This window comes from Varanus komodoensis, unplaced genomic scaffold (assembly GCF_004798865.1).
Source record: "Varanus komodoensis strain SLA01 unplaced genomic scaffold, ASM479886v1 scaffold8, whole genome shotgun sequence".
Lineage (NCBI taxonomy): Eukaryota > Metazoa > Chordata > Lepidosauria > Squamata > Varanidae > Varanus > Varanus komodoensis.
Genome location: NW_025336481.1, coordinates 28339082 through 28366555, shown reverse-complemented (window position 1 = coordinate 28366555; position 27474 = coordinate 28339082). Strand labels below are relative to the sequence as shown.

Genomic DNA, 27474 nt, shown 5'->3' with positions numbered 1-27474 from the left:
GCATTAATTCACAAGCTGTCAACTGCTTCACAGGCGTAAGATGAAAAGAGCAAAGTCACTTATTTAGAGAATAACTTGGTGGTGTCAGGCACCTGGGAGGAAATTCCAAATCAGCAGAAGTGGCAATGATATCTACTTGTTCTGGTTATTTAAGCCTTTACAGATCAATAATCTAAATGTACATGTTCAATCTACATTGTCCAAGACCTTGCCTAGTTTTGGAATATTGAATGAAAGTTGACATCATAGAAATCACCAGGGACTTTCATAGCCATAAATCCCAAATTCACTTGTCTTGGTTTGAAAGACTTAAGTCATCAGGGGAAGGCACAGATGTTGAAAATACACAAAACACATATCTAAAGTAGCTCCCATGCTACTGGGTGAATATCAGTCTTAATAATTCAACTTTAAAATACCCTACTCAGAAGAATCTCTACTACTTTTGATTCTACTTGTATCAGTAGAGTTGTAATAAGTTAACAGCAGTATCCCTACTGACTTCAGTAAAACTGTTTTTGTGGGTTGCAAGAAGAAAGCACAATTGTCTGCCTGTCTTGCTCCTAGTATTGAAAAGCAACTTCTGCTAAGCTGTATAATAAATCTCACCTTTTTGTCAGGCTCCTTTTCATGCACTTTATACTGTGAACAGCCATTATGTTGTCAAACATAATAAAACAAAACTGCCAGTTTAAATCAGTGCTGTGCTTTCTACCACTAGTAACCATCTCTGTCAGTAGTCAAAATGCTACATGATTCATTATTTTATTTACATTATAGTTAAAAAGGAAAATACATTAAATACTACTTTATACTCAATTCAAAATCCAGCCCAACTTGTAAGCCACAGACTCTCAGGTCATCCCACCTCACAGTGTTATTGTGAGAAAAAGACTGAGTGGAGGACGAGAATGAGGTAAGCTACCTTGAGTTCCTTGAAAGAAAAAATAAGGCAGGACAGAAATATAATGAAAAAGTGTGGCTTATGAACCATACACTTTGTGTTTAAAATTGCATTTTAGATGGTATTGCTCAGAAAAGATCGCAATGGCAAATATTTTTGGAAACCTGAATCATTTACAGTAGCTTCCAGTGGGACCTCAAAGTTATGGATGAGAAGACTTTGGGGGAAAATGTCTCAACAATTATTCAGGTATTCAGAACAACAAAAATGGGTTTCCTTTCATTAAACTGATGCATTTTAATTCGAAGTAATCAATAAAAACATATGAATCCTCATAATCCAACAGGTGTAAACACCGGTAGTGGCCATTTTAGCATTCCTTGACGAAACTCTGGGCATATGAGAGCACTGGAGGCTTTTTCTGTTTCATCTAGCTGAAGCATCACTACAATGTACCGTTCTTTAAGTAGCTTAAAGAAGCGCATGTGAAATCAAGGCATCTGCAGGCACATGCAGGGCCTACAAGTGTACAGCAGCTATTCAGTTTCTACGCCAAACTAATTCTGGAAGAGAGATACCAGGATATGTTTTACAGATGGTGTTATCTGACTCAACGAATGCAGGCTGGGTTGTTTCTCAATGTTTGGGAGAGCTCCAGTGAATAGCATCTCTTGAACCTCTATTTGACTGCTTTTCCTAAGCCATTGATGAATTTCATGAATAGTACTGGGACAAGCTGCTTTACCTGCAGTCAAACCATTGACTCTTCTAGCCCAATATTGTCTGCATGCAGGGACTGATAGCAGCTATCCAGAATTTTAGTCAAAGATCTTTCCTAGTACTACCTGGGCGTGCCATGTTTTGATTTGTGATAGTTATGTCCTGCCTTTCCTTTGAGGAGCTGAAGACAGCTTATGTCGGGAGTGTGAAAGACACCTGCTTTTGGCACACATTCTCAAGGCTGCCTGGCTGGCCTTCAGAGGAAGAAGAAGAGCAGGAGGGGACTCAGAATGTGGGCCAGTTCCAGACACTGAGATGGGAGAAGTGGAGACACTTAGCAGGAGAGGCATGGAACAGGGTGCAAAGTGAGGCAGGCACAGCTCTGGACCCCATGATGCAATGGCATCTACTCAGCTCATACGTAGAAATGGCCAAACTTAGATTAGCTATCCATGCTCGGTACATTGGTGCCCATTACAACATGCAGGTTTTGACCAAAAAGCCAACTGATTCAAGTGGAAGAACTAGTTGCTATTAAGTCAGCAGTGAAAGATGAGTACATAATAAAGAGAATTGTACAAAATCCAGAAAAAAATCTATCTGTTTAGGCAAACAACAGCAATATTTGTATTTTCCCTTAATTGGTATTCTGGTGTGACATTTCACAACTTTACAATGTTCTTTAGCATATCTTAGGAACTATACATCTCAATTCATTACAATAGCTGCCCCATTGCATTTAAAAGGTTAGTGATTATTCATGTTTAATTCATCTGGCCCTGTTCTAACTTTAGTAAATGCCTCTGAAGAGATGGATAGATCCAAGAAAGGTGCTCTCCAGTTTATGATTCTAGTGTACAACTTTATGCGAGGACCTGAGTTTTTATAAAGAACCATCGACTCTTAAAACATAGGAAGTCCAAATGTTAGTGCTTTAAGACTGTTATGTACCTTTGTATGTATTAACTTTGTTTTGCAATGGTTCTAATAAACATGAAATAATGTTTCAATCTGAACTACAGTGGTTAGCCACAAAGTCTCAGAATTTAAAATGAGTGCCTCCTACAGAGTAATGTGTATTAAACAAAAACACAAAATTGCACACTGAGGCGCAAAGTGATCTATTTCAGAATTTATTTTTCCCAGCACTTTCTGTAACTCTAAATGACCCTATCAGCTTGTTTCACATGTTCTTTTGCTTGCCCACCAGAGCTTTACAAAATATATCTTCTAAGTTCAACCCATTTCATTCATTCCACCTGTTTCTTCCCACCCCTCATCACTGAATCACAAGTCCCCCCCGACTAATCTAATTTGATAGATACCAAATGTCTCACTCCTTTAATGGAGAAAATAAAGTATGCCCACAACATCTTAAAAAAGCATTTCTATTTAGAGTGATGTGTCTTGATCCATGGGTGGGTGGGTACAGTGAGGGGTACATGGATTCCTTGACTAAGCAGATCCCCTCTTCCTTTCAGTGCAGGGGCTTATTCTGTATGCACAAAGAAAAGCCCACAGGAATCAATTCTCTCCACTGAAAATTAATCAGAAAGCTCTTCCAGTTAGAGGAATGTTTTACCACCAAAATCAGAGCTCTTGGATCTGAATGAGAGCCATTGAATGTTAAATCATCCATTAAAAGAAGTACACCCCAACCCTGCCCTAACTCATCAAGGTCAGAGAGATGTTCAAGATGGGAAGATTAGGCTACATGCTTGCTTTAGTTATGTTTCCAAAAGCACACAGAGATGCCACCAACGTACACTTGAAAGAAGTACGTGTACCTGTATATCGTTACCCTGAGAACCAAGGCCTAATTTTGTGAACTATGAAGAGTTGTGTTGCAAATGCAGAACACAGTTGTCAAAGAGGTTTAAGTATTTCCACATACATGAAAAATAGCCAAAACCATAATGGATTTGATGTACTGAGGGATGTTTTGGAAAAACAACAACAATACTCAGTTTAACAAGAACAGAAAACTATAGCAGGGCCAATACAATTAATTAATGAAAACCAGGTGAAAGCTGTTGTGGGGGGAAATGCCAGCGCTGACCACATGAACTGGCTGCTAGGAATGGGAGGGGGGACGAAAATGATAATCAATGCCAGTTAATGGATCTGTTTGTTAAGGACTTCTCACACGCATTGCATTTTGCATGCTGTTGCTCTGCGAGGGGTGGAAGAAAGTCACCTCTCAAAAGGTATTAGAGGTTTATGTTACTTGTTTGCTACAACTATTCCTTATGTAGAGTTTTCTTGGCCATTCCATACGCTATTCCTTTCATTACTGCATTTGCTGCATAGCGAAAACTAGATTTAATTTTTCTATGAGCTGCAGTGTTTACAGAAGTGGAGATTGCTGCATGCTGCTTTATCCGTGCCATGGGGTTACTTCTGAGAGGAAGGGATTGTCAGCGAAGGCTTGCTTAGCCAACGATTGTCAGCCTGTAACAGTAGTGAAATATACAATAGTTACTCACTAATGGTGACAAATGGGCATCAGTTTGCCAGCTGTCTCCCCAAAATAATCCAGACTCCTGCCTTTTGTTCAAATGCATGGACAGGTTAAAGAAATGACCTAATGCAAACATATTTCAGTTCTCTGACTCATAACTATATACATTTGAACACAACTGTTCCTGTCTGATTGCATAACCTTAACCAATTTTACCTACTGGAAACTGTGTCCTCTTATATCAGTGTCAGCTTATTGTACTCCTGTGTGCATCTCCAGATTTCTTGTGCCATTTGGAATGGTTCTCCTGCTCCTACCTCTAACCAGGTCTGCTGTGCCTTTAAACCAACAAACACGATGATTGAAAGGATGCTCCATCCCTTTCTCTTCAATCTGATTTCTTGCCTCTATCAAGGGAACTATCCAGGTCTGCCCTCCCACTTGCAGGAAGGACTGCTCTGGGAACTCTCCACTGACTCGTCCCATTTTGGAAGTTCCTGTTTGAACTCATTTCCAGGATTGCACTAAAAAGCACTAGCTTTCCTGTTGCACTCACAATCATCACCAGACTTGCCAACACTGGACATGGCCCAAAGAAAGGGAATTCAGTCTGTAAATATTTCCTGGGAGTATATGTTGAGCATTATGATGGGAAGAGAAGAGAAGAGAAGAGAAGAGAAGAGAAGAGAAGAGAGAAGATGAAACAGGCCTATAAGGACATTGAGTCCAAGCCCCTGCTCCACTTCTACATGTGGTTACCCACTTCCATATGTAGCAAGCCTATGCCTTTCCAGCTTCACAAAGGTGACTCAGCATGCTAGCTTGTTGTATACTTATGCAGGTTAAAAAAAAATCATTCACTTTCATGTTCAACTTTAAAAGGCTCTTTGAAAGATACATTCATGAGTTACATACATTTGAACTGGACTCCTTTCCTTTTGGGATTTTGCTCAGCTAGATTTCCATGATCCATGACACCAAGTGACATCTCTTTGGCTTTCATCCTGTTTAAGTTGCTTCCTGAATGCTAAGCATCCATTTCTTTCAGTGCAGAATAAATTAATTCATAAAGGTCTTCTGACTGGTTCATAAATCCTATGTTCTGTGTAGACTTTGTCACCATAAGGTGATTAGAAAAGCTATGATCAGTTCTGTAGCCCGGAAAGCCTCCATTATTCTGTGTAATGCCCTATAAGAGAAGCCTATAACTGACTTCGAGTAGGCATTACTGAATGAACCCAGGATTGCTTAGCTGTCAGTTCAGACTCTCTTTCAGACAGTCATTTGCAGGTGCTTCGTCACTGGAGCAGTGGTTGTCTTTCTTCTGCTATCTTCTTTCTTCTACCTTTATCTCTGTCCACTTTTCAGTTTGCAGAGATACTCCATGATCGCAGGTCAGGGAATCAAGGCCTGTATTTTAAGGTAACTTAAATATTGATACTTCAGTAGTCTGTCTGGTGCTTGTAGGCATATGCAGATGATTAAGCTTAGCACTAGGGACAGTAGCTTTCTTAAAGCCACCCTCATGTGAGAGCTACTTCCTGCAGCAATTTTAAAATAGATATTCTTAGCCAGGAATTGCCAGCACATAACAGTAATGAAGTATGCAACAGTTACTCCCCAAGGATGAGAAAGGTGCACTGAGTATATATCTAAGGAAAGACACATGCATAAGAGTCTAATGAAGCTACTTGTAAGCATCTGTACAATGAATGGAGTGTTCCAGGTGGCTTAGTCTTCTGAGGCATCCGGAGGTATTTTAGAGATACTCGCATATCCCAGAGTATCTCCCAAGCATCAGATAGATCTATATGAACACTTGCCAAGCATCTATACTTATGATGCAGGCAGAAGAGTCACCCTCCACAGCAATTAACCTATTATTTATTAGATTTCATTTATATTAAAAAGAAAAATATTCTGATTTGGATACATTCCACTTAGGATGGTATGGAAGATGCCCCATTCTGGCCTCTGTAAGTCAAGAAAGAGTATGAATGAAAGCCCTTCATTGCCTTAATTCCTGCAAACAGCTCTTTTCAGAGGCAATAAACAAATAAAGTGGGGCTGACAATGTGTTCCAGGCTATAAGTCCAATCCAAAAGAACATACACGGAGTGTAAATGTAACCTGTGCTACTTCCCAATGCAATCTCCCACAATGCACCCCTTCCTTGAAAAGGGTGAAGTTTTCCAGGGCAGCAGCACATTGTCCCCTACAAGAGTAATGGGAAACCACACAGGTTTATATACAAGGGAGTGGCTTCTAGCAATCACTGTCAGACATTTGGTCCTGGGAAGCAAATGTGCCTTTCAACTAGCCTCTATGTCTAACTGAGCAATTCTGTCCTGCCTCCTTCTGCTGATGAAAGACTTATGAGTCATCCTTGAAACACCTCTCCCACAACCCCCCACCCCCAGCTGCCCTGTTGTCAAGATGATGTCCCTGACTGATAAGCAGGATCCTCTTGTCAAGACAGAGTCTTCCATCTGAGGAACACTGGCCATATCAGCATCCAATGCCTTTCCATCCAACCCCCTGCTATTCACCAGGCCATTGTGGGAAGCTACAAGGACACAAAGCTGAGAGCTACTCTTGGAAGGCAGAAAGAAGATTCAAGGTGAACTTGATATGTTGGAGCTAAAAGCAATGGAATTAAATTTAGTAGGGACAAATGCAAAGTTCTGCACTTAAGAAAAAGAAACCAAGTACAACAATATAAGATAGGGGGTACTTAGCTCAACAATACTGCAGTACTGCTCAACAATACTGATATTGTAGATCACAAGCTGAAAATGGGTTGACAGTGTGAAGAGGCTGCAAAAAATGGGCAGATATTACTTTGGGCTGCATTAATAGAAGTATCACTTCTTGATCATGTGAAGTACTAGTTCCCCTTTACTCAGCACTGGTTAGGCTCAACTGGAGTATTGTATCCAGTTCTGGCCATCACAGTTTAAGAAAGATGCAGGCAAGCTGCAGGGCAGCAAGGATGACCCAGGGACTGGAAACAAATCCCTAAGAGGAGATATTGAAAGAACTGGGCATGATTAGCCTGGAGAAGAGAAGACTGAGGGGAGATATGAAAGCACTCTTCAAGTACTTGAAAGGCTGTCAAACAGGAAGGACAGGATCTCTTCTCAACCATCCCAGAGGCAGGACAAGGAATAATGATCAACTTACATGAAGCCAGGTTCTGGCTGAACATCATGAAGGACTTACTGTTAAAGTAGTACAACAATGGAACCAATTTCCCCAGGAGGTTGTGGGCTCTCCCACACTAGAGGCATTCAAGGTGCAACTGGAGAGGGCAGACTTGACTCAGGGGTTGGAGACAATGGCCCTCTTGGCCCCTTCCAACTCTGCTATTCTATGATTCTGTGAATGCAATGTGGACACCCTACATATTGTCCAATACATGGGTGTTTTAGCTTATAGTATATTACAATTTAATTTTCTTTTCATTGAAAGTTACCATGGGGACACTAAGGTGCTCAGCGTGTGGGATGCAAATGTAGCAAGCAAACTAGTGAATAATTGGATGAATGAAATATCTGCTACTCAAAGTTGTTTCACAATACTATTAGCATTTTAGTAAATGTTGCAGTAGTTATATAATTCCTGTAGCTTCCATTTAAATTGCATAGCGTTCAAGACTTAAATCTTTGCACATTTCTTAATTATTGTGTTTTTGTTGGAAATTAGTCTAGCTTTAGTATGAAATTAGTGACTAATAAAAGCTCCCACTGGAAACAAAAGTCTTTTTGGATTTGATCTGAATTTTTTTTTTTTTTCCCCCCCCCCCCCCTGAAGAGTTCTGTGCTGTTTTTATACCAGCTAGTACCTGATTTGTGAGGACAAAATACATGGTTCATTAGCTCTTTTTTTTCAAGCTAAGTACCTACTGTTCTGAATGCAAATGCAAATCACTTTTTAATGGTCAAGCTGACTAGATAGGGAGTGCTTTGTTAGAGCTATGACTTGTAGTTAATTAAGCCAATTAGCATTTGATGTAGGCACCTTTTCCAGGCAAAGGCCTACAACTAGCTCTCAGGAGATAGTAAGAACTGGAAACAGAAACTAGAAGTAATAGTTTCAAATATATTTCCCTTGTGGCTCAAGCACTGGAATGTTTTAGGGGGGTTTTGCCATGTTTTTCTAACAGAATCTGTCTGTACAACACAAAGATAAAACACAACAGAACACTGGACATTTGTAGTTAAAGGAGAAGACAAAGGTACAGTTAAAACAAATGGCAAAATCATATTTTAGTTCTACTTGAACAAGTCCTAACATTTCGGATCACTTGCTCCCTACTTCCTCTTTTTCCTCCAGGAAAGCTGTTAAGAGTACATTAGTAGTATCACTTCCTGATTTGAATGAATTAAAGTGTATCTTTCTGTTGCAATTGGGAACTTGAGTTGGTTTAAACGAGGGGTTGTTGAACTAAGGCAGTATCAAAACATGTTTATTTTATCTGGCCAGGGTGACTTATTTTATATTGTTAATTTGTTTTATATTTTGAATGTATTATATTTTAATTTATGTTGTGAGCCGCCCCGAGGCTTCGGCGAATGGGGCGGCATAGAAATGTTTTTAAATAAAATAAATGTTTTAAACTAGACACCGCTTAGCATTTTCAAATGCAATAATTCACAGTTATTTAGAACAGGAAGGAGATGCTTCCAATCTATTTATGGCTTGTACCAAATGATGAGAAGAGAATGTTCCTAAGTCCAAGGTTTGACTTGCTTATGCAACACTAAAGCAGAGGTGCAAAACACCCCCCTCCCTGCAAGCCCAGAACAGTTGAAAAACAGCCTAGAAAAAAGGCAAATTTTCTTTAAAAAAAAAAGTTCTATGGTTCCTGTCACAGCAGTCTTGTTTGTAAAGTGTTTTCAGACCAGCCTAAGAAGCAGTGCTGCTCTCCCTAAGACACTCCATAATTCAGAAGCTTCTGCTGGCCTGATAAAGAAGACAGCCTGGTTTACCTCACAAGTAAGGCTTACAAGTGCTTGCAGAATTAGGGCCAATGCAATCATGCAGCCCAGCTGGGAGCCATAGGAGGCCTATAAAAGTCTTCCCATTGGTGTTTAGTTACCCTGAAGTAGCACAAATTTTTGTGGTGGCTATCCTGTGTTCCCTACTTGGTTTCTGCCGCTAGTCCTGCAGTGTCTTCTTTTGTGACTTGAAACTTACCTATTTCAGGTGAGGCCTGCTGTATCTTTGCTTATTATGCACTTGGCCTTTTTCTCTGGCCCTACTTCATCTCACTAAGTGCCTGACCCTTAGCTGAGGTAGCTTTAACAGCTGGGGTATGTCTGCATTGCTTATCCACCCCAGCTGGTTGTGTTATCTGTCCCAATCCTACATGCCCCTGAACAGTGTAAGATCTGGGTTTAACATGGTTTGCCTTGACTGTGCATTTTTTCTCACATTCCCTATACTTAGACATGCTAGTGTTTTCCTTATGTGAAGGATAGAACAGATACAGAGCTTTAAGGAAGGCTGTGTCAGTCCTCATTGCTTAACTCTTGTTGTATGGACATACATGCAGTCCCTTTCTGTATGTGCGCACATGCACATATATTCTTAAATCTCTTATGGAGAATGGTGGGGGTCACCTACTTGAATGAGTAAAACTCTCTATCATTTCTTCATTCCTCTTAGTAATGTTATTCCTCTCAGTTAGAATTTTTAGTGCAATCTAGAATTTTAGTCTTGATAAATCTATTCTTCCCTGTTCTCTGGAGGGTAATCTGATCTCTGCTGGGATATGTACCAAACCTGTGGCTCTCTCTTTATAGATAAGTTGCCTAATCTCATCAAGACTGAAAATCCCTCTTAGTTTCATTAACAACTCCACACATCTTCTCCATTAGTATCAGATGTCAAGTATAGTCCTCTTGACAGTTCTTCCATCAAGCTGAATGATTTTCTGGCCCTGTTTAGATGAATGGCTCCCTCTCATGGAGCAGTATATGATCCATTGCACTTGTTTACAAATCAGAGAAGGCCTGAGTGAACACATGTATACAAACATACCACATTTTCTGCTTCCTGAACTTCAGGAGAAAGCACTTCCTTTAGGGCAGGTGTAACCACAGAGAACTCCTGCCTTCAAGTGATATTCTGTTGGTCGTGGAATGACCTGTAAGATGTCTTCCAAGTTGTTTAGGGCTTTGTATAGCAGCAACTTACCTTTGAACATGGCTTAGTAGTTACTTGGCAGCCTTCTTTTAGTGAAATCTTATGGGGACATAGCTGGGTGTCCTACTGAACAAGTTAACAGCTGCACTGACAGCTAGCTTCAGTATGCAAACCAGACACAAGTGTAAAAATAGATGACCATAAAAACAGAGCACAGGAATTGCCCATTCCTGGTTAGCTGTTGCACAGCAGACTGGGCATGGACACTGGTCACCTGTTCACAGTCTTCCCACTCTGGTGAGATGCATCATGTTTCTGTTTAAATTACAATAATTACTACACAGGCAGCCACTATGGGTATAATTCCCACATTTTGTCCTAGTTTTGGGTAATTAATTTCCTCTTTTTCAGGTAACACATAAGTTGTCATCCCAACCTTTACCTTGTTTTTCTTTTTACATTTCAGAGGTAGGAAGCCTGGAACCCCATGAGTCTGCTCTACCCAGCATGTCAGTGGTCAGGGTTGATGAGTCTGTATTTCAGCAAAGTCTGAAGAGCCAAAGGTTCAAGCACTCTGATTCCATTCAGTTACATCCCAAATTTTTCCTGTCAAAAAGCTTAAGGCAATATACTTTACTTTGGGAAAGAGCTAATATAGGTCCTACTTAGAGTAGACCCATTTAAATGAATGGAACTTAATGACTAAATTCTGTTTATATCAATGGTTTTATTATATGTAGGATATGTGTTGGATTTTACCTGAAAAGTCATTCAACCCTTGCAAACTGCTTTTTTCATACAATTTTATGGATATTTTAGATTTTATGGAGATATTCTAAGTATAGCTTAGAGCTGTGCTTCCTCAGAAGAGCAAAACAAAGAAAATGAGCATGTAGGCAATTTATTACTCAAATGATGCTTCTGAGGTAAAATTGTGTGGGTTTTTTCTCCATGTGAGACCCCCCATGTACAGTGTCTACATTGTGCCAAGCTATAACTTGTTCCAGTTTTCCACACATTCAACACAATTTAATTCTTTGAGTATCCAAGTTATATAATGATACTTGATGTATCTGTTAGAATACTTAGATTTCCTTTAGTGCATGGGATATATGGCTTCTTTTTGTAGAGGGTTTTCAGAATGTTCTATACAGGTGAAACAAATCCCCCTTTCACACAGTCTTAATGCATTTGAACTTTAGCACTTATTTGCTATATATATTATTCTGACATTCCATATAGAGGTATGACATGTAAAATTATTCAATCTGACCAAAATGGAGCAAGATTAAATTAGAATTTTGAAAACAGCCCCTTTTGGCAATGAATCATCCTTTTTTACTTTATTTTTACGAGGAAATATATACATAAAAGAGATAAAAGTAGAAAGGGAACAGGACATCTTCCCACAGTTATTCATTTCATATTATTGTATTCATACTAGAAGCTAATGAACTGTGGATGGGGAAACAATCAGTCCTAAAGATAGCATTTCTATGGTCTTGCCTACTCCATTTCTGAATTTTTTTTCCCCTTTTAGGTTAATACCTAGCATTTATCAAGCAGAACATTTACAGCACATGACATTTGGTATGTCAGTAATCCTTACAATAATCTTGTGAAGTCGGCAGTACTTTCCCTCTCACAGACAGAGAGGAGGGATGCTGAGGAAGACATTTGTCTGAGGCCATCTAATCAGTTCTTGGCTGGAGTAAGAGAATCTCAGCTCCATCGCTTTGGTCATGATCCTATGCATGTTTAGCCAGAAATCCCATAGCTCCCAACAGTCCTTTTCTTCTGGATAAACATGGGTAGGATTGTGCCTTTATATAAAAATTCTAGATGTGAGTGTGAGGAAGGAGCAAGTCATGTGGAAGGTAAGCACAAGGGAAGGGAAACACTATTCTTCCTACCCTAGCACCTCAGGTGCCAAAATGCCATGGTATTGGGGTACTTTTGACCATCTTTTAATAATAGCTCATGATTGGCTTTATTGGTAGCCCATTGCATGATTTTGGGGTACACATTGTCACCATATGAACCACACAAGGGTGGTTTGGGGGTTAGAACACTTGGGGGATCTTGGTTCTAGTGCACACTGGGTAGTGAAGCTCACTGGGGAACTTTGGGTCAGTCATTTTGTCTCAGCCAAGCCTGCCTCACTGAGTTCTTATTGGGAAGGTAAAATGGAGCAGAGCAGGATTACCTAAGCTCCTTTGGTTTCTTGCAAGAGGCAAAAATAGTGGGATATTACTGTAATGTAATAATAATAATTAACCATCCCTTTCATTCAGGATGCTATGTATACTGGTCTATATCTTTCATACAGGGTATGTAAACCAGCATATATTTATGCTATTGAACTATATGTCCTATTTGTCTCAGGTGTGAGCATAGCCCACCCATACTTACAATGGTGGAGGGAGAGAATCTCTGAAACTTTCTTCTATTGGAGCACTGCATCTGTCTTGCAACGGTTTTTCTGAGCAACCCTATGGCCCCTAGGACTGCTCTTCTAAATGGCTGAGCACTGTTCTTCTGGTTGGTGTATGGCTGAACATAATCTATCAGACATTCCATGCACCAGCAAAGGTATTTTTTATGATTACCAGACTCTGCTGAATATGTCATACACTAAAACATATCACAAGAATAACCATACTCCCTGGAGTATAAATTCTTGTTAGCTCTTGAAAGAAGTATAGTTTTTCAAGTATAGACCTTTATAAAACTTTTAGCATTAAATAAATGGAATGCAGATTTTCCATCCGAATTTCCATGCAGGAAGAATCCCTCGATTTTCTCCTCCAAATTTTAACAGGTTCTTTTTCTTCTTCTCAGTGATGATGATAATAACTGTAAGTATAATAATAAAAAACAAACCCTACAATATTAAGTCTTTATGGAGACATTTGGGTCAAATACTAGAACAGAATGTGTAATGAGTGGTAGTTAATCTTTTACCATGATTAGCTGAAAAATGTGATTGCATTTTAATGATGCTTTTAGTAAATTACTGTTTTAATGGCCTGGCAGGAATTTGGGTATTATATGAAAGTAAACTTATGACCTTTCATGTATTATATCTTTTAAAAGAAAGAATTTGTTCCCATATGACAAGAAGAAACATTTGACTGTAATCAAAGTTAGGAGCTTGGAGTCATTGTTCAATATTCCTTTGCAGCCTCATCAGATGAATGCTTACTCTAAAGTAAGTTTAGTGGGATCATTGTGTGGTCAAACTAGGGGTACAATACTATGCATGTTTAGAAGGAGAAAGTCCCATAATTCTCAGCATTCTGGGGGAGATAGGATCTGTCTGTCTGTCTGTCTGTCTCTCTCTCTCTCTCTCTCTCTCTCTCTCTCTCTCTCTCCTGCCTGCGCACGCACACACACAATCTCTCTTGCATATGTATACATAGGATTGTACCCTTAGATATATTACAACTGGCATATCTCTTCTGGCATACATCAGCTGGCATATATATATATATATATATATATATATATATATATATATATATATTTATAGGGCCATTTCCCTTCAGGTGTTCAAAAATCCTGGAGGGGGAAGTGTGAAACAGGTGTGGTACTCCATCTTCCCCATGTTGATGAGGAAAGTCTGAAAAAAGGCAATTCAGCAAAGTGATTCCAGGGTTGTGCACTATCAGGAAGCCTGACAAAAGTTCAGGCATCATCCCAAACTCAGATTTGATCCAGATTCTGATATGGCAAGTGCAAACTTTAGTTTGATAGTTAGTTGAAATGGCAAATGATGATATATCTCAGACCAGGAAAGGGACGAAAGAATCACAAAGGAAAAATGGAGAGGAATGAGGACAAGGAGAAAGCAAGAGAGCACATGAAGCCTGAGAGTTAAGTTAGCCTTATTCATACAATTTCAAGCTGTGGGGGTCAGATCCGGAGTTAGTCATACTTAAGCCCATGAAAATCTATGGGACTTAATTTAACCACAACTAACACAAATCCATTGATTTCAGTGGGTGTACTCTAAGTATCAATAAGTCAAATCCAACTCCATAGTTCTGGGTTACATTTGGAACACCCTATAATGTTAGGAGTCATTATTTCTTCAAACCATGACAGTTAATTTAACAAATGAAACATCCTTTAGCTCCTTTTTTGTAGCTTGAGTTAATATTTGCCATATTTGCCTGGTGTTGTAGAGATGAAAAAGGATTAATATTTTATCAATGTTAGTAGCTCAAATCTCAACTATCAACATCCTTTTCTTAACTCATCTGCTGTGCTCCTGAAATGGCTATCTGCTCATGACTACTGCACCCCGCTTTCTAAAAAGTAGATTTATTTTCAAGTGAAAGCTAGTAGTATCTGGTTCCTAAACAACAGAACAGTTCTGGTGAAGGCACCATGTGTGCCATAGAGCTGTGTCCAAAAACATATCATCCAACCATTTCAAATTTCACATGGGACACACATTTTCTCTTTGTGCCGTTATGTACACTTGAAACCGTATCCAGATGTAAATCAGGAATAGGTTAATCAGGGAGTGCATTAAATTTTCATAGATGAGTCACAGACATGAGTTGGAACATCTAAGGATTCAGAGCAGGCTTATAAATTTTTATGGTCTTACCCCTCTTCCTTCAATAAAACCAATGGATCTTGAAGGTTTCCTGATGTCTGGGAGATTTTCCTACAAATTTGGCTGGTGGTCCTGCCAAGGTCCTAGTTGATACCTGGCCTCAGGGAATCAGTGCAGTTGCTCACAAACATCCTTCTCTAAGCTATACAGTCAGTTCAGCTCCTTAATACTTCAAGGAGTAGAGGGCAGTGAAATGGCAAGGTTAGCAATGGAAAACATATGGTAAAAGACTCAAGGTGAATATGACCAAATATAGATTTGAGTCCTCCTTTGAGCTTTTGATGATGGATGCCATCCAATGGAGCATTTTTGAGAGGTAAGGGGCCTGCTTCATATAGGTCCAATAAATCAATATGATCCACCCTTCAAAGGCCTTTTGTGACCCACTTGTGGTGCTTATATGAACTCTGACTTGGACAGTATATTGCCAACAGAATCAGAGATGAATGCAAGCAGAACACCATTTTGTTCTATTACATTTTCTTTTCAGCTGTAATAGTCTGAGGACACTGACAAGTTTCTTAGAGGAACATCATGTTCTTACTGGATTCTTGTTCTTCCCAGCTAGTGAAATCTGCCAGGACTGGGTTTTAAATATGGAACAATCCACCACTGAAGAAGCCATATTACATCCATTGCCTTTGGAAAATTATTGCCCATTTTCAGTCTAACTTTTTTGAGAAAGATCCTAGAATGAGTAGCTGATAATTCTCTAGGATGACACCAAGACTGTTTTGTGTTAGCAGTCCTAGAGTGGAAGTCAGTGATTATTTAAATCCTTTCCAGTGTGGTTGTTGCCTTGAGTTCAGAATGGAAACTGGTTGATCTTATGGTTGACTCCTACCGTAACTCAGTTCTTCAGACCTCTTGGTACCTTCCAATCATTTTGAACTATTCTCTTTGATTAGACTTAGTGGCTCCAGTTCCTTTCTAGAGAGATGGGTCCACAAGGTCTTGCTGGGGGAACTTCTCTTCAAGCTTAATACTTTTGGCCTGCTACCCATATTTTTTTTAACATTTATGTGACCAGTCAGGGGGTTAGGCTGTAGTGTCATCAGTATTCAGACATTACACAGTTCTGCCTACCATTTCCATCATATAAACTCTGGGAGGTTACTGAAATAATGAAAGGTGTTTGGAGGTCATTTTGGGACAGATGTGGGCGAACAAACAAAATGCGGACATGAGGGAGGTCCTTTGGACTACCAGTTCCACTGCTCTGGATGGAAATGTGTGACCAGTCTTGGATGAAGTTGTTAACTGAGAACTATGGTTGGTAGTCTGGGAGTGCGGGAGATGTGAGTGACTATGAAACATCAATTAGTTTGCTGGCTGCCACTTTTTCTATGGAAGGACACCCTCACATCTGCAACACAGGCTCTGGTTATGTCCAGTCTGGGTTATCACACTGTGCTCTACTTGAGGCTGCCATTAAGGATGGTTCCCCATTTGGCAGCATGAATGCTGAAAGGGGTTCATCATTCAGAACAGATTATGCTGGCCAGCTGTTCCACTGAGTGCTTGCTCATGTCTGAGCCCAGAATGTTACAGTGCCATTGCAAGCCCTTGAGGACCATGTTAGAAGAATGGTCTTTACCTACAGCCCTGCCTGCGATTGAGGATCAGCCATGGAGCTCCTGCTCTGACCCATCTATAAGAGATATTAGACTCACCTCTACTTGGCTCATTTTCTTTTTGGCAGTGAACTCACATTTATTAAGCTTTCTCCTTCAGGATTCTTGTTAAGAAACAACTTAACTTTAATAAAAAACAGACTGATTTTTTATTACTGCTGCCCTTATTAATTGCTGTCAATATTTTAACTGTTAATGGTCTTAGTTGGATGCTTTTATCATAGTATCATTACCATAGGTACTGTATTTTATGCAATCTTGCACACTACTTTCAAGGCACAATTTTACTCTAAAATGTAGAATTTTACTCTAAAATGCAGTATATCAATCAGGTAATCCAGCAATTGTACACAGAATGCCTTCTAGGAGCCCCAACAAGAGCTGCAAGAAACATTAACAAAATCATCCCAGATGAGGAAGCTCCACCCTGGGAACAACTAAAATCTGGTTACTTTGGCAGCCATTTCCAGCCTGGGATTATTTACTCTGTTATGCCCCAGAGATGCAGCAGCAGGGTGGCAGCTGCAACATCAAAGGACTCGAGGGATGGCTGTGTATGCCTGTGCCCCTCCATAGTAAGTCTTGCCTATTGTGTTGCATTAATATAGTGTAAACTTCCTCAAAAGCTATTCTAAATAGATGAGGGGTACACATGCTCATAGAAATAAATGCATCTGAGGATTGCTACTGGTATCCTTGGAGGCCAAGGTGGCTCCCTGGCATGTGGCACCTTCTACCTTTTAAGGCTGGTGTGTTAAGTGTGATTCCTCCTGGACAAAAGTAGCATACCCTGTTATATGTTCATTGGAAACTTCCCAACTTATGTGGGGATTGCTAAAAAAAACATCCATTAGTTTAGAATACAGCTTCTTGGCATTTGAGTTTGATAGCTGTTGCTTTTAAAGGGAACCACTGGGCGCTGATTTCTAAGCATAATTGGATGAAATTTCTAGGCACCCTTCAGAAGAGAGGAAGCCTGGCAAATTTCAGGCTTATAGGTAGGGATGACTTATTTAAAAGTTTTCTAGGACACCTTTAAAGGTACATGACATTCCACCAAATCCACACAACCATGGAGCTTAGCACTGCATTGTTTCCTATTAGTGTTCTCCTGGTTCCTTGCCTGAGCTGGTGAATTGGTAATGGTGCCCAGGTATAGAGGCATTTGATTGCTCTGGGAACTCATGGTTGGGGGTTATGACCTCTAGAGATCTCTGTTCAGAGGTCTTTTGGTGGATAGGTTCTGGCTCAGGTGCGGTATCAGGGTATGTGCTTTGGTCTCCCCTGGTTTTCATTGCTGCCCCCTTTCCATCTAGATCAGAGTCCATACTGCGAATGCTAGTAGCTATGTCTGGCAAGACTTCATCCTGACCACTTTGTTAATAGCACAGTGACCTAACAGATTTGGCCCTTAGTCATATGCTGAAATACTGATGATGACTTGAACATTCTCAGACCTTTGCACCGGTTCATCAGTGCTATCAATTTCCCTCCAGAAATTCCCATTCATGTAGAAAGATCACAATTCTGTTCCCCAGGTTGGCCATTCTCACATTTTAGATGCCTCTTATGTAAAATGTGGCCACTGCTGTAGAAACATGGCATTCAAAGGAACCATTGGGCCATAGCCCAGATGCTTCACATAATACAGGAATAATATTTTTTCAAGGTTTGACCAACCTCTTCTTAAAACCCCCCAAGAGAGATTCTACAACCTTTCTATCAAATGTGTTCCTAATTTTCTGGCATTTTTCTTTATCAAGAATATGAAGTATGAAGTTTATTGCTCATCATAATCATTTTATAACTCTTCTTTCATGTTTTCAATTATTTGTATGTGTCTGTACACATCCATGCAAGCACACATGCCATGGTGGCTGAAATGTCTTTAGGATGATTCATAGTTCTATTCCAGTTCAGCTTCTGTTCTCACATGCTGTTTTTGCACCATATTAGCAAAGCATGTGTATTGTGAAGCATATTATTACATTATCCTTTATTCCTAGGCTTTGTGTAACTCTGTGTTCTTTATCTAAGGCCACTTGAAATGTTAGTCACACCTACTTGCTTGGAAGAGAGCTGAAAGCCAGTTTTGCCAGGACGTGAAGAGTGTCTGAAAGAGAGACCTCAATATGGACAATTAGGAGTTTGCTGATAGAATGTCAACAAGCTTTATTGTTTTGTTTTGTTTTTTGGTGTGAAAGCTTATTTGCAGCTTTTGTGGGACTGGACCAACCTTGCTCTGCTGGCTTCTTTGTCATAAACATATTTTCCCAACCTCTATATCTGTAAACAAACATGTTGTTTCAAATACATCCTACATTTCACATGTTGTTTTTTTTCAAAACATATCAAATCTTACAAGGGTTGCTCTGATTTTCTCACTGTTGAGGAAAACTGGGACTGCAAAGCTCCATTTCTGGTAGTGAGTTTGTTACCCGTGCAACAAGGGGAGTGCCATGTATCATGATTCCATCATTCATGATACTAAGGCTGTGGCTATTGGACTTTACTGACCTTGTCATTCGCACAATGATCTAATGAATCTGCCCTCAATCTTATTCTGAAATACCAATAATTTGCATGTACCCAGAACTTTACACTCATTCTTCAGACAATCTTTCATACACATTTATTTGTAGATGGACACATGTTTTATGAGATACAAGCATGAATGTACTCATTTCTTACCTTATGCTCTATAAACCTGCAGTGATTTTCTTTCTCAAACAACCAAGATTAAAAGAAAGAGAAATTACTACTAAATCCTCCTACAATATACTGTAAAACTTTGTGCCTTATAGCTGCCAGTGGAAATCCAGGAGGAGCCAGATTCATTAACTATTTACTGCAAATACTCATGTCCCTTCTGTTTTGCTAAAAACTTCCCATTTAAAAAGAAACAACCACCCTTTATGTTGTTGAGGATGTTATTCTGTTCTCATAAATGAAAGACTTCTATGTATGGTTGCATTTTATTTTTTATTTAAAACTGTGCTCATGATCTGTCATTCACATAACTTTACATGATACTGTCAATCTCTATCTCACAGCCATTTTTTCCAGTTTGTTTTAGGAAGAGGGGGGAACTGAGGAATATGATATACTTTCCTGCACGTCACCATATTTGCTGCAAAAGCCTGGACTATTTTTGTAATCCCACTCTATATCATAGTGCTACCTTGTGTTGTGTAATGGAACATACAGAAGGTGGAAAGCAAAACCCCAAGGGGAAAATAATCATTGTGTGAAAAGACACTTTCTTCCTGCAAAGAAAACAGAAGACGCAGCCTTAGTAAAGCTCCAAGTTAAGTGCCTCATTTAGAAAAGCTTGTAAGTTCTAAAATATATCCCTGGCAGTAAGATGCATTAAGACTAACTGGATTTATATGTTATGAAAAAATTTACCACCCATAGTAAGACGCACTAATGTGGACAGGATTTGTGTTTTCTGAAGTAATTTTTTAATGGTTAAAGAGGACAACTAAGTTTAAGTCAACATTGCGTGAGCAGACCTGCTCTCACAACAGAATTTCTTTTAGCTTTTGTCCCCTGTACTATTCTCCACTCTGGACCTTGAAAATCTGCTCTGAAGGGTTCCCAACTGCTCAGAGGATATCTGGAGGTTTTGAGAACCTTTGCTGGGAGTTGAAATTAACTCCAGGAACAGTTTTCATTCTTCTGGCAGATGGCCAGCACTGATAAAACCAATGGAAAGCGCATACGGAAAGATCAATTTCATTACTATATCAAATGGGCAGTAACATGTCTAAAAATTAAAGTGTCAACAATTTGATGACTCTATGATTTTAGAGTAAACGAGTAATTCAATTAAACATTCAAAGAACACATTAATTATGGCTAAACCTGTGCACAATCAATAAGCAGAGTCATGAACATTTCTGTACCCTACGGTTTTGTGGTCTAGTATTGGCACTCCCTTGACAATATTCTTAGAAGTAAAAACCATTTCCTCTATGTTTCCTGGGTTTAAAACTTTCTCCTTTTCTTCTATTTAGTAATATGCCAAGATCAATGTCAGGGTATTTTGTATGGCAAGAAATAGGCTTAAAAAGAGTTTGGCTAAATACAGGATAGTTTTAGTTGTATATCTGTATATGTAATTCTTTTATTTTAAAATTGGTAGGGTTTTTTAAAGCCTAGTTGAATATAAGCAGCCATTCTTCCCTGTTTTTTTGGAATAGGTATTTTTCAAAAGCTAACTTGTGTCCTTCCAAAAAATGGCTCTACAGATCTTACCTCGACCATTCCTAGCACATGTTTGCTGGGTCCCACTTACCCACAACCCCTCACTCCACCTAATGACTGGTATTAGAAGCCCTTCTATCATCCCAGGTAACTAAATGGACGGATAGTCAGAAGCAGAGATGTAGCAGATATCTACATATATGGGAATGGGGATGCTAGGGATATAACCTGAGAAGAGGAAAAAATTCTAATACACTACAGCCAAAAACAAAACCAAACAGCTGCACCACAACAAGGTAATAAACAGTCATGTACCAATATATTTCGCTAACCTAACTAGACTGCCTCTCTGTTCTACTGAAGTATCTTATCTAAGCAAGATCTTACTGACATTGGACCAGTGCTGTTAATCATTTCTCCAGTTCTCCCCCATTTCCTCCATTCCAATCAGGATGGTAGTTTCTTGTTAACTTCTGCAAACTAATTTTCTGTTTCCTAAACAAATACTTTTTTCTCATCTTTCTCTTTACTGCTGAACTTTATAGTCTCCTGCTCTTCTGATCAAAAGTACTGACTCCTACAGTCTAATTAACATTTCTGCTTTTAATTAAAAAAACATTTTGACAGAAACTAACTAGCACACATCCAAAAGACTTGTCCTCCTGTTTTAGTTTTAGGATATTATGAGGTTATTTGTGTTCCTACACAGCAGCCTAACTAAATGTATTTAACATGCAAATGAAGAAAAAATACCTACGAAATCTCAGGGGGAAATGCTTAAATAATGAAGACAGATGAAGGGTAGGAGTGAAAAGGGAATAACATACAAATGGTGTGGTGGGTGGCTATCAGCAATTTTATCCTATACTGTCTTTTGGAGTAAATCCGAACAGGAAGTCTTACTTTGTTTTCATCCTTTCAAACATGTTCTCTTGAATGTTGTACATTTGGCAAGAACACCTCTTTAAATTATTCTGATTCTTAATTTCAAAACTGTTTTAAACATGATATCATTGAATTTAATTAGACATAGTCACTATGATTAATGGTCCATTAATAGACATTTTGTCTATCAAATTGTCAAAATCTCTTTTAAAACTGTCCAAAATATACATATTGTGGTAATTAATTCCACAGTTTAACGAAGTGCTACATAAATGAGTAATTTTGGCTTTTCTGAATCTCCTACCATTTAGTTTCATTGGATGATGGTGGTTCTAGTATTATGATGGATGAAGAAAACTTCTCCCTCTGTACCATGCTTAACTGATGATCTTCTATCATCTCCTTCTTTACTTACATTTTTCTACATTTGTTGTCGTCCTCCTCCTAAATCTCTTCCTCTGCTCAATGAAACTCCTTTTCTTTACACAGCATGTGCTCTGTGTCCCTGAACTGTGGGCATGGAGTCAGTGCCATGCTTAGCTTCTAAAATGAGAGATTCTGGAAGTCAAGCAACATCATGTGGGAAAGAAGAAATTTGATTTGTGGCAGCTGGTAACTAAGAGGTGAAGGAGAACTATACATGTTCACAATTTCCCCTCCTGCATGCTTCCAGGTGCGTATGGGGAAGTGGTCTTCCTTACCCAGATTTTCTTTGTTAATACCAAGAAATCCCCATTCTATTCTAAGTTTATCTGCTTGCTTTCTCATTTAAGGGTCAGAAATCTCAGAAGATCAATGAAGGTTATGCTAATAGAAGTTGATGTTCCAACAACAGATGCTGAAGAAGAAATTGAAAAATTTTATGCAAACATCTAAGAAGAAATCAATAGCACACCAAAACAAGATATGCAGATAATCACAGATGATTGGAACAAAAAAGTAGGAAACAAAGCAATCAAATTTTGTGGGAAAATTAGGCCTAGGAATCAGAAAATAGCAAGAGAGGGTCTCAGAACTCTAAAGGCAACAATCTGCTTATTGAAATTGTATACATCAGACAACTGATCAGATGACTGTACACATGGGTATCATGATATGGCCAATACAGGAACCAAATAGAATATGTAATTGGAAGGAGGAGATGCAGAATCTATATTCTCACTGCCAGAACAAGATCAGGAGCAGATTGTGGTGATGACTATGAACTATGAGTATCAAAAATCAGAATATAGCGGAAAGCAGAAGCATGGTGCAAAAATACACTATCAATAACATTCCTAAAGATTTCTAAGTCTAAATAATGAACAGATTGCATTACTGTACTCAATTGACTATGAACCAGAACTGTAAATTGAAACCAGAGTCATTAATAGGAAAGAATGCAAAAAGACAATCCTGCAGCAAGAAGAAAGAAAAGGTCTAAATAGAAGACAGAAGATGGGGAACAACTGTGTACAGAATAAGGCAAGAATTCTAAATGTAACTTTTCAGTGACCATCATGTGGAGACAGAAAGGACAATTACATGGCCAGTGCAAAGAAACAGAAGAAAACCACAAAAGAGGAAAGACAAGAGAACTCTTCCAGAGGACGCAGGAAATCAGTGTTTTGTGAATACTCTGGACTCTGACAGAAAGATGAACAAATGAGTTCTAGATCAAATCAAGCCAGAAATTGCCTGGAAAGCAAAATAATAAAACTCATCAATAACTGATGTTATTGAGCTTTATGGCACCATAAAATGGCAAGTTTCACTGGAGATTACAATAATGCTAAGAAAAGCTGAAGAGGAGGAATAGTTGATTCTATAAAGGAAACCACAGCCTTGAGTTTATAAGAGCTGAGCTGGGCTATCAAGGAGAAGCAGATTTTGGAGGACATTCATACATGGAATTACTATAAATCACAAATTTGTATGCATTTTTGTTCCCATTGTTTAAATTGGGCCTGTTTTGTGTACCAGTTTTTCAATGTGCACATTTCCCAAATGTGCATTTTCTAATGTACATTTTATACACATGCACCCATGGATTACAGCGTGTTTGTGTCAATATGAGACATGTATGCATTTTTCTTTGCACATTTTCCAAAAGGGTGCATGGTGGGGAATGCTTTTGGATGGTGGTGAGCCCACTACAAGGTTGCAAATATACTCTTGCACAAAAATGTAAATTTCTTACCATCCCTGGTTCAGTGGTCTCTCAAGGAAGAGCTGCAACCAGTTGTTCCTTTCCACAGACAATCAGATCTAGGAACATGGATGTCTTTTCTTATTTCAGGGCTCGGCCAAGGCCAGTCTTGCCTCAGATGAAACCATTGTGGAATGTAATTCTAAAGAAGAGCTTCAGAATGTGAGCATTTTTGAATAATCACTTGGGCTTTTATGCATGTTGACATAGCAAATGTTTTCAACATGGATGGCACATAGGGAATCAATGTGCTCACTGACCTTATCTTTATTTTGATTGCCTCATCCATTTCTTCATCTCTTTATAAATACAAGCAAACATTCCAAGCCAGCAAAAGCAGATTGCCACTGGGACACAAAACAGGTGCTGCTAGACAAATAATCTGCTTTCCAAAAGTGATCCCTGCTACCTTAAGGCAGTGGATTGGCAGGGCTGATTTGACCCAGAGGTTAGGATTCATTGCCCCTTGGTTCCACTGCTCTATCGATCAGTCTTGGACTAAGAAAAAAATCTATATATATGGCTATCCCTCTCTCAGATCTTAATCCTTGCCATAAGTGCCTGACTACTTCAGTATAACACATTCCAGAAGAATTTAGCTAATTTGTACAGTCAATGGGCCCTGTTAAAAGAAACAATTGTTTTGCAACTCTTTGACTTACCAGTGAGTATAATTTTAGGTGATAAAAATGCAGTATACAAGCAGCTTCCCACAGACTCTGTTTTTATATTTTCAAGAATGTGGGTGAACTGAGAAGTTTTTGAATAACACTTTTCATCATAACTTTCAGTTGCTGTTCTGATATGAGCAAAGGGTTTCACAGTCAAGTATACATGTGCAAGTATTCCTAGAACTGCAGAATAATGAAGTAGGAAGTAACCAAATGACATCTAGCTATACCCATACATAGAGTCTGGCTTTGCTCAGATGGTTTAATCCAAACCATGCAAAAAAGCAGGTGTATTGAAGAAAGTCACCTACAGAAGAAATGCACCAGATGGCTGACTGCTGATTAGGTGGCCAGTAGGACTTTGAGTAAAACCTGTTTTCATGGGAGTGATGCCAAAAGAAATGTCAATTCCACTGTGCCACTGAATGTCCTTTCTGTCACTGCATCAGTGTCTGTTCTCCCAGTGCAAGTGTAGCCAACTTCCGTTGCTGGTTAGGGCTGATGGAAATTGTAGCCCAGCAGGTATAATTTGCTGTCATCAACTGATGTGCAGTCCTGTATAGGGGTTAACATGTGTCTGTTAATCCATGTCAGATTATGAATTTTGAATGAAAAAAAGTTTTAAAAATAATGAAAGAAAAGAATTATATATATACACAGAACTGAATATATTTATACGAGTGAATATATGAAATGTATATACCTAAAGTGGACCACATATCCAAATAAATATCCTTTTGAAGATGGCATCTATGTGGCACTTGTTCAAATATTGCAAGGGTTGTAATGTCGTGGACTCATTGCATTATAGGAAGTGAGCATATATTGTTCCAAAGTTATAATTTCAGCTGTCAAAAGGGTGTGAAAAATCCATTTATGCTGACCATTAATTTCCAAGAAGCAAGGAGATAATTCAAAAGAGCATGTACTTCAAAGAATGTTAATGACTGTTGTGATCTATATAATATCCTAAATATCCTATATAATATCCTAAATAAATATTCTATTGATTTATTCTAAATAAATAGAAACAACTACTGGACATTACCAAACTGCATATTGAAAAGAGTCATTAGCTTTGTTGCACTCCTAGCAATTACCTGAAGTAGATAATCCCTTATTAAAGATATACTGACACATCCAGCGGATGTGAAACAAAATTTCTTGCTGAATAACATGCAGCTTCAGATCCATAGATGTGACAAGTATAGACTTGGAGAGGTTAATGTGTAGAATGTGCATTGAATACAATTAAGACATGATCCTTTGGGTATTGAGTTTGATTCCTCTTTCTGTAATCCATGATAAAGAAAAGGCTGCTCAGCTTAGTGCAAGCGTTCAAGGGGAAAGAAAGATGCTTTGTACTCAGATTGTACAAAACCTACACATCTTCCTTCTCTTTCAGACCACTCTTTTTCCTACATGAAACTCTTGAACACTTCCAGCATTGTATGTTATTGATCAAAACAAAGCATGTCTAATATTTTTAGGGAGCCATCCTATGGTCTCCTGGCATGGTCTGTGGGGTGGGGTATAAGATCCTTTAGAGTCTTCTGAGGGCCTTGGGCTGTGGAGCTGAGCTTCCAAATGCAAAGTCCCTAAGCTACTCCCTCACAGCCAGTATGGAAACAACAACACAGACTGACTCTCCAAGGCTGGAGAGCAGTTACGAAGAGGGCAAAGAGGGGAAGAAGCTGGAGCTGATGGGAGAGGGCAAGGAGTGTTTGGAAGTTGGGGCAAATGGCTTACATTCTATCCAAATTGTATCCCAGCTTTCCTCCCTCTCACTCCATCGCACTTCACCTCTACACCACTGAAAACAGCATCAGGATCAAATACAATTGCTTCTCCATGCACCCTACATGCACCGGATGCATGTACATCTCTATATTTAAAGGTTTATGTGCATGGAGACTGGATGGCATAAGATCAAATGCACTTTTTTATAAGTTTTATTCAAAATTATAACCCTAAAACAAAGAACAACTAAAACAACATCAATCATCAGAAACATCAGACCTGCTGGGTCACCCTCCACATTTTTTTCCATTTATGATAACATAGAAACAGATTTAAATTTATACAAAGTCCCATTACTCTAGCCAATAATAAAAGGAGTCCCAAGTTTGAAAGAAATCAGTATCTTCTTTCTCCTTCAATGACAAAGTCAATCTATCCATTTCTGCACAGTCCAAGATCTTTTTTATGATCAGTTCGTCGGTGGGTGGTTCTTCACTTTTATTATTATTATTATTATTATTATTATTATTATTATTATTATTATTATTATATTTCTATGCCGCCCCTTGCCGAAGCCTCGGGGCGGCTTACAACACAATAAGATACTTGAAATACTTTTCCAGTGTTGAGCAAATGCAATCCTTGCTGCAGTAATTACATGTAAAATCAAGTACATTTCTCGTTTACTAATATCAACAGGTATAATGCCTAATAAAAAGACTTCAGGTTTAAAAGCTAAGGATTTTTGTAACATTTCCTCAAACCATTTATGTATTTTAATCCAATACTTTTTCACATTATCACAAGTTCACCACATATGATAGCAAGTACCCAGTTTATGTTTACATTTCCAACATCCATTTGACATATTTGGAAACATCTTAGCTAATCTATTTGGTTACAGATACCATCTATAAAACATTTTATACAGGTTTTCTTTATACGAAGTTGCTAATGTTACCTTAATATTTCTCTCCCACAGCTTTTGCCATTTTTCTAATTCAATATTATAGCCAAAGTTTTTTGCCCATGTTATCATAGTTTCCTTAACCTGTTTATCTTCCATTCTCCTATCAAGTAAGAAATTATATAGTGTTTTAATCATTTTCTCATCTGATTGAAGCATCACCTGATCAAATGCTGTTAAATCTTTATAAAAGCCCCATGTTTTATAATCTTAGCATATCTCGATTGTATCTGCACCTTATGTCACCAAGAAATATTAGATCCTTGTTCTTGTGTTTCTTGATTCAATTTCAATCCTCCATCATTATCCAGAATGTCG

At 38.7% G+C, this 27474-nt stretch overlaps 1 protein-coding gene across 1 annotated transcript in view; it reads left to right on the top strand.

The window, feature by feature from the left end:
- The window catches only part of METTL25 (methyltransferase like 25), an 84563-nt gene extending 62075 nt beyond the window's left edge, over positions 1–22488 (top strand). Inside the window, exons 12-13 of the transcript XR_006417075.1 lie at positions 22080–22263; positions 22364–22488. The gene's annotated coding sequence lies outside the window, so the exon portion shown is untranslated. The remainder of the gene's footprint in view (positions 1–22079; positions 22264–22363) is intronic.
- The last annotated feature ends 4986 nt before the right edge of the window (positions 22489–27474 follow it).